The sequence below is a fragment of the Phyllobates terribilis genome, unplaced genomic scaffold (genome assembly GCF_046119375.1).
Source record: "Phyllobates terribilis strain yellow unplaced genomic scaffold, ASM4611937v1 Scaffold_103__1_contigs__length_5881359, whole genome shotgun sequence".
Lineage (NCBI taxonomy): Eukaryota > Metazoa > Chordata > Amphibia > Anura > Dendrobatidae > Phyllobates > Phyllobates terribilis.
Window position 1 is genome coordinate 3,451,158 of NW_027362863.1, and position 10,956 is coordinate 3,462,113.

Sequence of the window (10,956 nt, forward strand, 5' to 3'; positions counted from 1 at the left end):
TTTATTGTGTAAAAGCGCCAAAACATAGAAAATCGATATAAATGTGGTACCACTGTAAACGTACTGACCCAAAGAGTAAAGCTACCTTATCAATTTTACCACACGCGGAACAGCATAAAAAAAAAAAAAAAACAATTCCTGAATTGTTGGTTTTTGATTATTCTGCCTCCCAAAAATCGGAATAGAGAGTGATCAAAATATGTCACGTGCCTGAAAATGGCACCAATAAAAACGTCAACTCATCCCGCAAAAAACAAGATGTCACATGACTCTGTCGACCAAAATATGGAAAAATTATAGCTCTCAAAATATGGCGATGTAAAACTAGATTTTACAAAAGAATGCGTCTTTTAGTGTGTGACAGCTGTCAATCATAAAAACCCGATATGATTCTGGTATCGCTGTAATCGCATTGACTCGAAGAATAAAGTTGTCTAAACGGCGTAAAATATAAACTCTAGGGTTAGGGTTGTGGTAGGGTTAGGGTTGGGGTTAGGGTTAGGGCTAGGGTTAGGGTTGGGCTAGGCCTGAGAGGATGAGATCCGTCCCTATCACTGGGCAAGAAGCCAAAAGCACAAAATAAAAAGAGAAATCCTACTTCCTCCTTCAGGAGGACCCGGAGTGGGCAAACCCAACACATGAGACACCGGGCTAGAGGCCAACCAAGACACAAGCTTTAAAGGGAATCTGTCACCCCCTAGGACTTATCAGACCTCTAATATGGGCATAAAGGTTATAGAAATGTAAATCTATACATACTTCTATGGCCCATATTAGAGGTCTGTTTGCTTTGAAATATCCTGGCTCCGGCCTGCTCTCGCTCTGGCTCTGGCCTGCCTTTGCCCTGGCTCTGTCCTGCTCTCGCTCTGACTCTGGCCTGCTCTCGCACTGGCTCCGGCCTGCTCTCGCCTTGTCTCCGGCCTGCTCTCGCTCTGGCTCCGGCCTGCTCTCGCTCTGGCCTGCCCTTGCCTTGGCTTCGGCCTGCTCTCGCCCTGAATCTGGCCTGCTCTCATTTTGGCTCTGGCCTGCCCTCGCCCTGGCTCCGGCCTGCTCTCGTTCTGGCTCTGGCCTGCCCTCGCCCTGGCTCCGGCCTGCTCTCGCTCTGGCTCCAGCCTGCTCTCGCTCTGGCCTGCCCTTGCCTTGGCTTCGGCCTGCTCTCGCCCTGAATCTGGCCTGCTCTCATTTTGGCTCTGGCCTACCCTCGCCCTTGCTCCGGCCTGCTCTCGCTCTGGCTCCGTCCTGCCCTCGCCCTGGCTCCGGCCTGCCCTCGCCGTGGCTCCGGCCTGCCCTCGCCCTGGCTCCGGCCTGCTCTCGCTCTGGCTCCGGCTTGCTCTCTCTCTGGCTCCGGCCTGCCCTCGCTCTAGCTCCGGCCTGCCCTCGCCCTGGCTCCGGCCTGCTCTCGCTCTGGCCTGCCCTCGCCCAGGCTCTGGCCTGCTCTGGCTCTGGCCTGCCCTCGCCCAGGCTCTGGCCTGCTCTGGCTCTGGCCTGCCCTCGCCCTGGTTCCGGCCTGCTCTGTCTCTTGCCTTCCCCCGCGCCGTCTCTGGTCTGCCCTCGCTCTAGCTCTGGCCTGCCCTCGCCCTTGCTCCGGCCTGCTCTCGCTCTGGCTCCGTCCTGCCCTCGCCCTGGCTCCGGCCTGCCCTCGCCCTGGCTCCGGCCTGCTCTCGCTCTGGCTCCGGCCTGCTCTCGCTCTGGCTCTGGCCTGCTCTCGCTCTGGCTCTGGCCTGCTCTCGCTCTGGCTCCGGCCTGCCCTCGCTCTGGCCTGCCCTCGCCCTGGTTCCGGCGTGCTCTCGCTCTGACTCTGGCCTGAACTCGCCCTGGTTCCGGCGTGCTCTCACTCTGGCTCTTGCCTGCCCTCGCCCTGGCTCCGGCCTGCTCTCGCTCTGGCTCTTGCCTACCCTCGCCTTGGCTCCGGCCTGCACTTGCTCCGGCCTGCCCTCGACTCGGCTCCGACCTGCTCTCTCCCTGGCTCTTTCCTGCTCTCGCCTTGGGACCGGTCTGCCCTCTCCCTGGCTCCTGCCTGCTCTCGCTCTGGCTCCGGCCTGCTCTCGCTCTGGCCTGCTCTCGCTCTGGCTCTGGCCTGCCCTCTCCTTGGCTCCGGCCTGCTCTCGCTCTAGCTCGCGCCTGCCCTAGCCTTGTCTCTGGCCTACTCTCTCTCTGGCTCTGGCCTGCCCTCTCCTTGGCTCCGGCCTGCTCTGGCTCTGACTTTGATCTGCCCTCGCCTTTGCTCCGGCCTCCTCTCGCCCTGGCTACGGCCTGTTCTCGCTCTGGCTTCGGCCTGCCCTCGCCCTGGCTTCGGCCTGCCCTTGCTCTGGCTTCGGCCTGCCCTTGCTCTGGCTTCGGCCTGCCCTTGCTCTGGCTCTGGCCAGCCCTCGCCTTGGCTCCGGCCAGCTCCTGCTCTGGCTCCGGCCTGCCCTCGCCTTGCCTCCGGCCTGCCCTCGCCTTGGCTCCGGCCTGCTCTCGCCCTAGGTCCGCTCTGCCCTCGCCCTGGCTCCGGCCTGCCCTGTATCTGCCTCCGGCATGCCCTCGCTCTGGCTCCGGCCTGCCCTCGCCCTGGCTCCGGCCTGTTCTCGGTCTAGCTCTGGCCTGCCCTCGCCCTGGCTCCGGCCTGCTCTCACTCTGGCTCCGGGCTGCCCTCGCCTTGGCTCCGGCCTGCTCTCGCTCTGGCTCCGGCCTGCCCTCGCTCTGGCTCCGGCCTGCTGTCGCCCTGGCTCCGGCATTCTCTCGCTCTGGTTTCGGCCTGCCGTCGCCTTGGATCCGGCCTGCTCTCGCTCTGGCTCTGAACTGCTCTCCCTCTGGCTCTGGCCTGCCCTCGCCCTGGCTCCGGCCTGCTCTCTCTCTGGCTCTGGCCTGCCCTTGCCCTGGCTCTGGCCTACTCTCACTCTGGCTCTGGCCCCGCCCTTTCTCCTGCCTGCGCTCGCCCTGGTTCCGGCCTGCCCTTGCTTGGCTCTGGCCTTCTCTATCTCTGGCTCCGGCCTGCCCTTGCCTTGGCTCTGGCCTACCCTCGCCTTGACTCCGGCCTGCTCTCGCCTTGGCTCTGGCCTGCTCTCGCTCTGGCTACTGCCTGCCCTCTCTCTGACTCCGGCTTGCCCTTGCTCTGGCTCCGGCCAGCCCTCGCATTGGCTCTTGCCTGCTCTCGCCCTGGCTCTTGCCTGCTCTCGCTCTGGCTCTGTCTTGCCCTGGCTCCGGCCTGCTCTCGCTCTGGCTCTGGCCTGCCCTAGCCCTGGCTTCGGCCTACTCTCGCTCTGGCTCTTGCCTGCTCTCTCTCTGGCCTCGCGCTGTCTCCGGCCTCCTCTCGCCCTGGTTCCGGCCTGCCCTTGCCTTGTCTCTGGACTTCTCTCGCTCTGGCTCTGGCCTGCCCTTGCCTTGGCTCTGACCTACTCTCGCTCTGGCCTGCCCTCGCCCTGGCTCTGGCCTGCTCTCGCTCTGGCCTGCTCTCTCTCTGGCCTGCTCTCGCTCTGGCGTGCCCTTGCTTTGGCTCCGGCCTGCTCTCGCTCTGACTCTGGCCTGCCCTCGCCCTGGCTCCGGCCTGTTCTGGATCTGTCTCTGGCCTGCCCTCGCCATGGCTCCGGCCTGCTCTCGCTCTGGCTCTGGCCTGCCCTCACCTTGGCTCTGGCCTGCCCTCACCTTGGCTCCGGCCTACTCTCGCCTTGGCTCCGGCCTGCTCTTGCTCTGGCTCCAGCCTGCCCTCGTCCTGGCTCCGGCCTGCTCTTGCTTTGGCTCTGGCCTGCCCTCGCCCTGGCTCCGGACTGCTCTTGCTCTGGCCTGCCCTCGTCTTGACTCCGGCCTGCTCTCGCTCTGGTTCTGGCCTGCCTTCGCCTTGGCTCCGGCCTGCCCTCGCTCTGGCTCAAGCCTGCTCTACCTCTGGCTGTGGCCTGCCCTTTCCTTGGCTCCGGACTGCTCTCGCTCTGGCTCTGGCCTGCTTTTGCTCTGGCTCTGGCCTGCCCTCGACTTGGTTCCGGCCTGCACTCGCTCTGGCTCTGGCCTGTCCTCTCTTTCCTCCGACCTGATCTCGCTCTGGCCTGCCCTCGCTTTGGCTCCGGCCTGCTCTCGCTCTGGCCTGCCCTCGTCTTGGCTTCGGACTGCTCTCGCTCTGGCTCTGGCCTGCCTTTGCCTTTGCTCCGGCTTGCTCTCGCTCTGGCTCTGGCCTGCTCTTTCTCTGGCTCTAGCCTGCCTTCGCCTTGGCTCCGGGCTGCTCTCTCTCTGGCTCTGGCCTGCTCTCGCTTTGGCTCTGGCCCTTGCCTGGGCTCCGGCCTGCTCTCGCTCTGGCCTGCTCTTGCTCTGGCCTACCCTGGCTCTGCCTCTGGCCTGCCCTCGCCTTGGCTGCGGCCTGCTCTCGCCTTGGCTCCAGCCTGCTCTCGCTCTAGCTCCGTCCTGCCCTCGCCCTGTCTCCACTATGCCAGAGCTCGGGCTCTGGCCTGCCCTCGCCTTGGCTACGTCCTGCTCTCTCCCTGGCTCTGAACTGCTCTCGCTCTGGCTTTGGCCTTCCCTCGCTCTGGCTCTGGCCTGCCCTTCCTTGCCTTGGCTCCGGACTGCTCTCGCTCTGGCCTGCTCTCGCTCTGGCCTTCCCTCGCCTTGGCTCTGGCCTGCTCATCCCCTGGCTCCGGCCTGCTCTTCCCCTGGCTCCGGCCTGCTCTTGCCCTGGCTCCGGCCTGCTCTTGCCCTGGCTCCGGCCTGCTCTTGCACTGGCTCCGGCCTGCTCTCGCTCTGGCCTGCCCGCGCCCTGGCTCCGGCCTGCCGTCGCTCTGCCTCTGGCCTGCCCTCGCCATGGCTCTGGCCTCCTCTCGCCCTGGCTCCAGCCTGCTCTCGCTCTGGCCTGCCCTTGCCTTGGCTCTGGCCTGCTCTGGCTCTGGCCTCGCCCTGGCTCCGGCCTGTTTTCGCCCTGGTTCCGGCCTGCCCTTGCCTTGACTCCGTCCGGCCTTCTCTCGCTCTGGCTCTGGCCAGCCCTTGCCTTGGCTCTGGCCCACTCTCGCTCTGGCCTGCCCTCGACCTGGCTCCGGTCTGCTCTCGTTCTGGCTCTGGCCTGCTCTCGCTCTGGCGTGCCCTCGCCTTGGCTCCAGCCTGCTACCGCTCTGACTCTGGCCTGCCCTCGCCCTGGCTCCGGCCTGCTTTGGATCTGGCTCTGGCCTGCCCTCGCCCTGGCTCCGGCCTGCCCTCGCCCTGGCTCCGGCCTGCTCTCGCCCTGGCTCCGGCCTACTCTCGCTCTGGCTCTGACCTGCTCTCGCTCTGGCTCTGACCTGCCCTCGCCTTGGCTCCGGCCTGCTCTCGCCTTGGCTCCGGCCTGCTCTTGCTTTGTCTCCGGCCTGCCCTCGCCTTGGCTCCTGCCTGTTCTCGCCCTGGATACGACCTAGAGCCTTACCGGCCTGCTCTCGCTCTGGTTCCAGCCTGCCCTTACCTTGGCTCATGCCTGCTCTCTATCTGGCCTGCTCTTGCTCTTGCTCCGGCCTGCCCTTGCTCTGGCTCCGGCTTGCTCTCTCTCTGGCTCCGGCCTGCCCTCGCTCTAGCTCCGGCCTGCCCTCGCCCTGGCTCTTGCCTGCTCTCGCTCTGGCTCTGTCTTGCCCTGGCTCCGGCCTGCTCTCGCCCTGGCTCCGGCCTACTCTCGCTCTGGCTCTGACCTGCTCTCGCTCTGGCTCTGACCTGCCCTCGCCTTGGCTCCGTCCGGCCTGCTCTCGCCTTGGCTCCGGCCTGCTCTTGCTTTGTCTCCGGCCTGCCCTCGCCTTGGCTCCAGCCTGCTCTCGCCCTGGCTCCGGCCTGCTCTTGCTCTGGCTCCAGTCAGCCTTCACCTTGGCTTTGGCCTGCTCTCGCCCTGTCTCCGCCTGCTCTTGCTCTAGCTCTGACCTGCCCTCATCCTGGATCCGGCCTGCTCCTCGCCCTTGCTCTTGCTTGCTCTGGCTCTTGCCTGTTCTTTCCTTGTCTCCGGCCTGCTCTCGCACTGGCTCCGGCCTGCCCTCGTCCTGGCTCCGGCCTGCTCTCGCTCTGGCTCTGGCCTGCTATCTCTCTGGCTCCTGCCTGCCCTCGCCTTGGCTCCTGCCTGTTCTCGCCCTGGATACGACCTAGAGCCTTACCGGCCTGCTCTCGCTCTGGTTCCAGCCTGCCCTTACCTTGGCTCATGCCTGCTCTCTATCTGGCCTGCTCTTGCTCCGGCCTGCCCTTGCTCTGGCTCCGGCTTGCTCTCTCTCTGGCTCCGGCCTGCCCTCGCTCTAGCTCCGGCCTGCCCTCGCCCTGGCTCCGGCCTGCTCTCGCTCTGGCTCCGGCTTGCTCTCTCTCTGGCTCCGGCCTGCCCTCGCTCTAGCTCCGGCCTGCCCTCGCCCTGGCTCCGGCCTGCTCTCGCTCTGGCTCTGGCCTGCCCTCGCCCAGGCTCTGGCCTGCTCTGGCTCTGGCCTGCCCTCGCCCAGGCTCTGGCCTGCTCTGGCCTGCCCTCGCCCTGGTTCCGGCCTGCTCTGTCTCTTGCCTTCCCCCGCGCCGTCTCTGGTCTGCCCTCGCTCTAGCTCTGGCCTGCCCTCGCCCTTGCTCCGGCCTGCTCTCGCTCTGGCTCCATCCTGCCCTCGCCCTGGCTCCGGCCTGCCCTCGCCCTGGCTCCGGCCTGCCCTCGCCCTGGCTCCGGCCTGCCCTCGCCCTGGCTCCGGCCTGCTCTCGCTCTGGCTCCGGCCTGCTCTCGCTCTGGCTCCGGCCTGCTCTCGCTCTGGCTCTGGCCTGCTCTCGCTCTGGCTCCGGCCTGCCCTCGCTCTGGCCTGCCCTCGCCCTGGTTCCGGCGTGCTCTCGCTCTGACTCTGGCCTGAACTCGCCCTGGTTCCGGCGTGCTCTCACTCTGGCTCTTGCCTGCCCTCGCCCTGGCTCCGGCCTGCTCTCGCTCTGGCTCTTGCCTACCCTCGCCTTGGCTCCGGCCTGCTCTTGCTCCGGCCTGCCCTCGACTCGGCTCCGGCCTGTTCTCTCCCTGGCTCTTTCCTGCTCTCGCCTTGGGACCGGTCTGCCCTCTCCCTGGCTCCTGCCTGCTCTCGCTCTGGCTCCGGCCTGCTCTCGCTCTGGCCTGCTCTCGCTCTGGTTCTGGCCTCCTCTTGCCTCGGCTCTGGCCTGCCCTCTCCTTGGCTCCGGCCTGCTCTCGCTCTAGCTCGCGCCTGCCCTAGCCTTGTCTCTGGCCTACTCTCTCTCTGGCTCTGGTCTGCCCTCTCCTTGGCTCCGGCCTGCTCTGGCTCTGACTTTGATCTGCCCTCGCCTTTGCTCCGGCCTCCTCTCGCCCTGGCTACGGCCTGTTCTCGCTCTGGCTTCGGCCTGCCCTCGCCCTGGCTTCGGCCTGCCCTTGCTCTGGCTTCGGCCTGCCCTTGCTCTGGCTCTGGCCAGCCCTCGCCTTGGCTCCGGCCAGCTCCTGCTCTGGCTCCGGCCTGCCCTCGCCTTGCCTCCGGCCTGCCCTCGCCTTGGCTCCGGCCTGCTCTCGCCCTAGGTCCGCTCTGCCCTCGCCCTGGCTCCGGCCTGCCCTGTATCTGCCTCCGGCATGCCCTCGCTCTGGCTCCGGCCTGCCCTCGCCCTGGCTCCGGCCTGTTCTCGGTCTAGCTCTGGCCTGCCCTCGCCCTGGCTCCGGCCTGCTCTCACTCTGGCTCCGGGCTGCCCTCGCCTTGGCTCCGGCCTGCCCTCGCTCTGGCTCCGGCCTGCTGTCGCCCTGGCTCCGGCATTCTCTCGCTCTGGTTTCGGCCTGCCGTCGCCTTGGATCCGGCCTGCTCTCGCTCTGGCTCTGAACTGCTCTCCCTCTGGCTCTGGCCTGCCCTCGCCCTGGCTCCGGCCTGCTCTCTCTCTGGCTCTGGCCTGCCCTTGCCCTGGCTCTGGCCTACTCTCACTCTGGCCCCGCCCTTTCTCCTGCCTGCGCTCGCCCTGGTTCCGGCCTGCCCTTGCTTGGCTCTGGCCTTCTCTATCTCTGGCTCCGGCCTGCCCTTGCCTTGGCTCTGGCCTACCCTCGCCTTGACTCCGGCCTGCTCTCGCCTTGGCTCTGGCCTGCTCTCACTCTGGCTACTGCCTGCCCTCTCTCTGACTCCGGCTTGCCCTTGCTCTGGCTCCGGCCAGCCCTCGCATTGGCTCTTGCCTGCTCTCGCCCTGGCTCTTGCCTGCTCTCGCTCTGGCTCTGTCTTGCCCTGGCTCCGGCCTGCTCTCGCTCTGGCTCTGGCCTGCCCTAGCCCTGGCTTCGGCCTACTCTCGCTCTGGCTCTTGCCTGCTCTCTCTCTGGCCTCGCGCTGTCTCCGGCCTCCTCTCGCCCTGGTTCCGGCCTGCCCTTGCCTTGTCTCTGGACTTCTCTCGCTCTGGCTCTGGCCTGCCCTTGCCTTGGCTCTGGCCTACTCTCGCTCTGGCCTGCCCTCGCCCTGGCTCTGGCCTGCTCTCGCTCTGGCCTGCTCTCTCTCTGGCCTGCTCTCGCTCTGGCGTGCCCTTGCTTTGGCTCCGGCCTGCTCTCGCTCTGACTCTGGCCTGCCCTCGCCCTGGCTCCGGCCTGTTCTGGATCTGTCTCTGGCCTGCCCTCGCCATGGCTCCGGCCTGCTCTCGCTCTGGCTCTGGCCTGCCCTCACCTTGGCTCTGGCCTGCCCTCACCTTGGCTCCGGCCTACTCTCGCCTTGGCTCCGGCCTGCTCTTGCTCTGGCTCCAGCCTGCCCTCGTCCTGGCTCCGGCCTGCTCTTGCTTTGGCTCTGGCCTGCCCTCGCCCTGGCTCCGGACTGCTCTTGCTCTGGCCTGCCCTCGTCTTGACTCCGGCCTGCTCTCGCTCTGGTTCTGGCCTGCCTTCGCCTTGGCTCCGGCCTGCCCTCGCTCTGGCTCAAGCCTGCTCTACCTCTGGCTGTGGCCTGCCCTTTCCTTGGCTCCGGACTGCTCTCGCTCTGGCTCTGGCCTGCTTTTGCTCTGGCTCTGGCCTGCCCTCGACTTGGTTCCGGCCTGCACTCGCTCTGGCTCTGGCCTGTCCTCTCTTTCCTCCGACCTGATCTCGCTCTGGCCTGCCCTCGCTTTGGCTCCGGCCTGCTCTCGCTCTGGCCTGCCCTCGTCTTGGCTCCGGACTGCTCTCGCTCTGGCTCTGGCCTGCCTTTGCCTTTGCTCCGGCTTGCTCTCGCTCTGGCTCTGGCCTGCTCTTTCTCTGGCTCTAGCCTGCCTTCGCCTTGGCTCCGGGCTGCTCTCTCTCTGGCTCTGGCCTGCTCTCGCTTTGGCTCTGGCCCTTGCCTGGGCTCCGGCCTGCTCTCGCTCTGGCCTGCTCTTGCTCTGGCCTACCCTGGCTCTGCCTCTGGCCTGCCCTCGCCTTGGCTGCGGCCTGCTCTCGCCTTGGCTCCAGCCTGCTCTCGCTCTAGCTCCGTCCTGCCCTCGCCCTGTCTCCACTATGCCAGAGCTCGGGCTCTGGCCTGCCCTCGCCTTGGCTACGTCCTGCTCTCTCCCTGGCTCTGAACTGCTCTCGCTCTGGCTTTGGCCTTCCCTCGCTCTGGCTCTGGCCTGCCCTTCCTTGCCTTGGCTCCGGACTGCTCTCGCTCTGGCCTGCTCTCGCTCTGGCCTTCCCTCGCCTTGGCTCTGGCCTGCTCATCCCCTGGCTCCGGCCTGCTCTTCCCCTGGCTCCGGCCTGCTCTTGCCCTGGCTCCGGCCTGCTCTTGCCCTGGCTCCGGCCTGCTCTTGCACTGGCTCCGGCCTGCTCTCGCTCTGGCTCTGGCCTGCCCTCGCCCTGGCTCCGGCCTGCCGTCGCTCTGCCTCTGGCCTGCCCTCGCCATGGCTCTGGCCTCCTCTCGCCCTGGCTCCAGCCTGCTCTCGCTCTGGCCTGCCCTTGCCTTGGCTCTGGCCTGCTCTGGCTCTGGCCTCGCCCTGGCTCCGGCCTGTTTTCGCCCTGGTTCCGGCCTGCCCTTGCCTTGACTCCGTCCGGCCTTCTCTCGCTCTGGCTCTGGCCAGCCCTTGCCTTGGCTCTGGCCCACTCTCGCTCTGGCCTGCCCTCGACCTGGCTCCGGTCTGCTCTCGTTCTGGCTCTGGCCTGCTCTCGCTCTGGCGTGCCCTCGCCTTGGCTCCAGCCTGCTACCGCTCTGACTCTGGCCTGCCCTCGCCCTGGCTCCGGCCTGCTTTGGATCTGGCTCTGGCCTGCCCTCGCCCTGGCTCCGGCCTGCCCTCGCCCTGGCTCCGGCCTGCTCTCGCCCTGGCTCCGGCCTACTCTCGCTCTGGCTCTGACCTGCTCTCGCTCTGGCTCTAACCTGCCCTCGCCTTGGCTCCGGCCTGCTCTCGCCTTGGCTCCGGCCTGCTCTTGCTTTGTCTCCGGCCTGCCCTCGCCTTGGCTCCAGCCTGCCCTCGCCCTGGCTCTTGACAGCTCTCGCTCTGGCTCTGTCTTGCCCTGGCTCCGGCCTGCTCTCGCCCTGGCTCCGGCCTACTCTCGCTCTAGCTCTGACCTGCTCTCGCTCTGGCTCTGACCTGCCCTCGCCTTGGCTCCGGCCTGCTCTCGCCTTGGCTCCGGCCTGCTCTTGCTTTGTCTCCGGCCTGCCCTCGCCTTGGCTCCAGCCTGCTCTCGCCCTGGCTCCGGCCTGCCCTTGCTCTGGCTCCAGTCAGCCTTCACCTGGCTTTGGCCTGCTCTCGCCCTGTCTCCGCCTGCTCTTGCTCTAGCTCTGACCTGCCCTCATCCTGGATCCGGCCTGCTCCGCGCCCTTGCTCTTGCTTGCTCTGGCTCTTGCCTGTTCTTTCCTTGTCTCCGGCCTGCTCTCGCACTGGCTCCGGCCTGCCCTCGTCCTGGCTCCGGCCTGCTCTCGCTCTGGCCTGCTATCTCTCTGGCTCCTGCCTGCCCTCGCCTTGGCTCCTGCCTGTTCTCGCCCTGGATACGACCTAGAGCCTTACCGGCCTGCTCTCGCTCTCTCTATCTGGCCTGCTCTTGCTCTTGCTCCGGCCTGCCCTTGCTCTGGCTCCGGCTTGCTCTCTCTCTGGCTCCGGCCTGCCCTCGCTCTAGCTCCGGCCTGCCCTCGCCCTAGCTCCGGCCTGCTC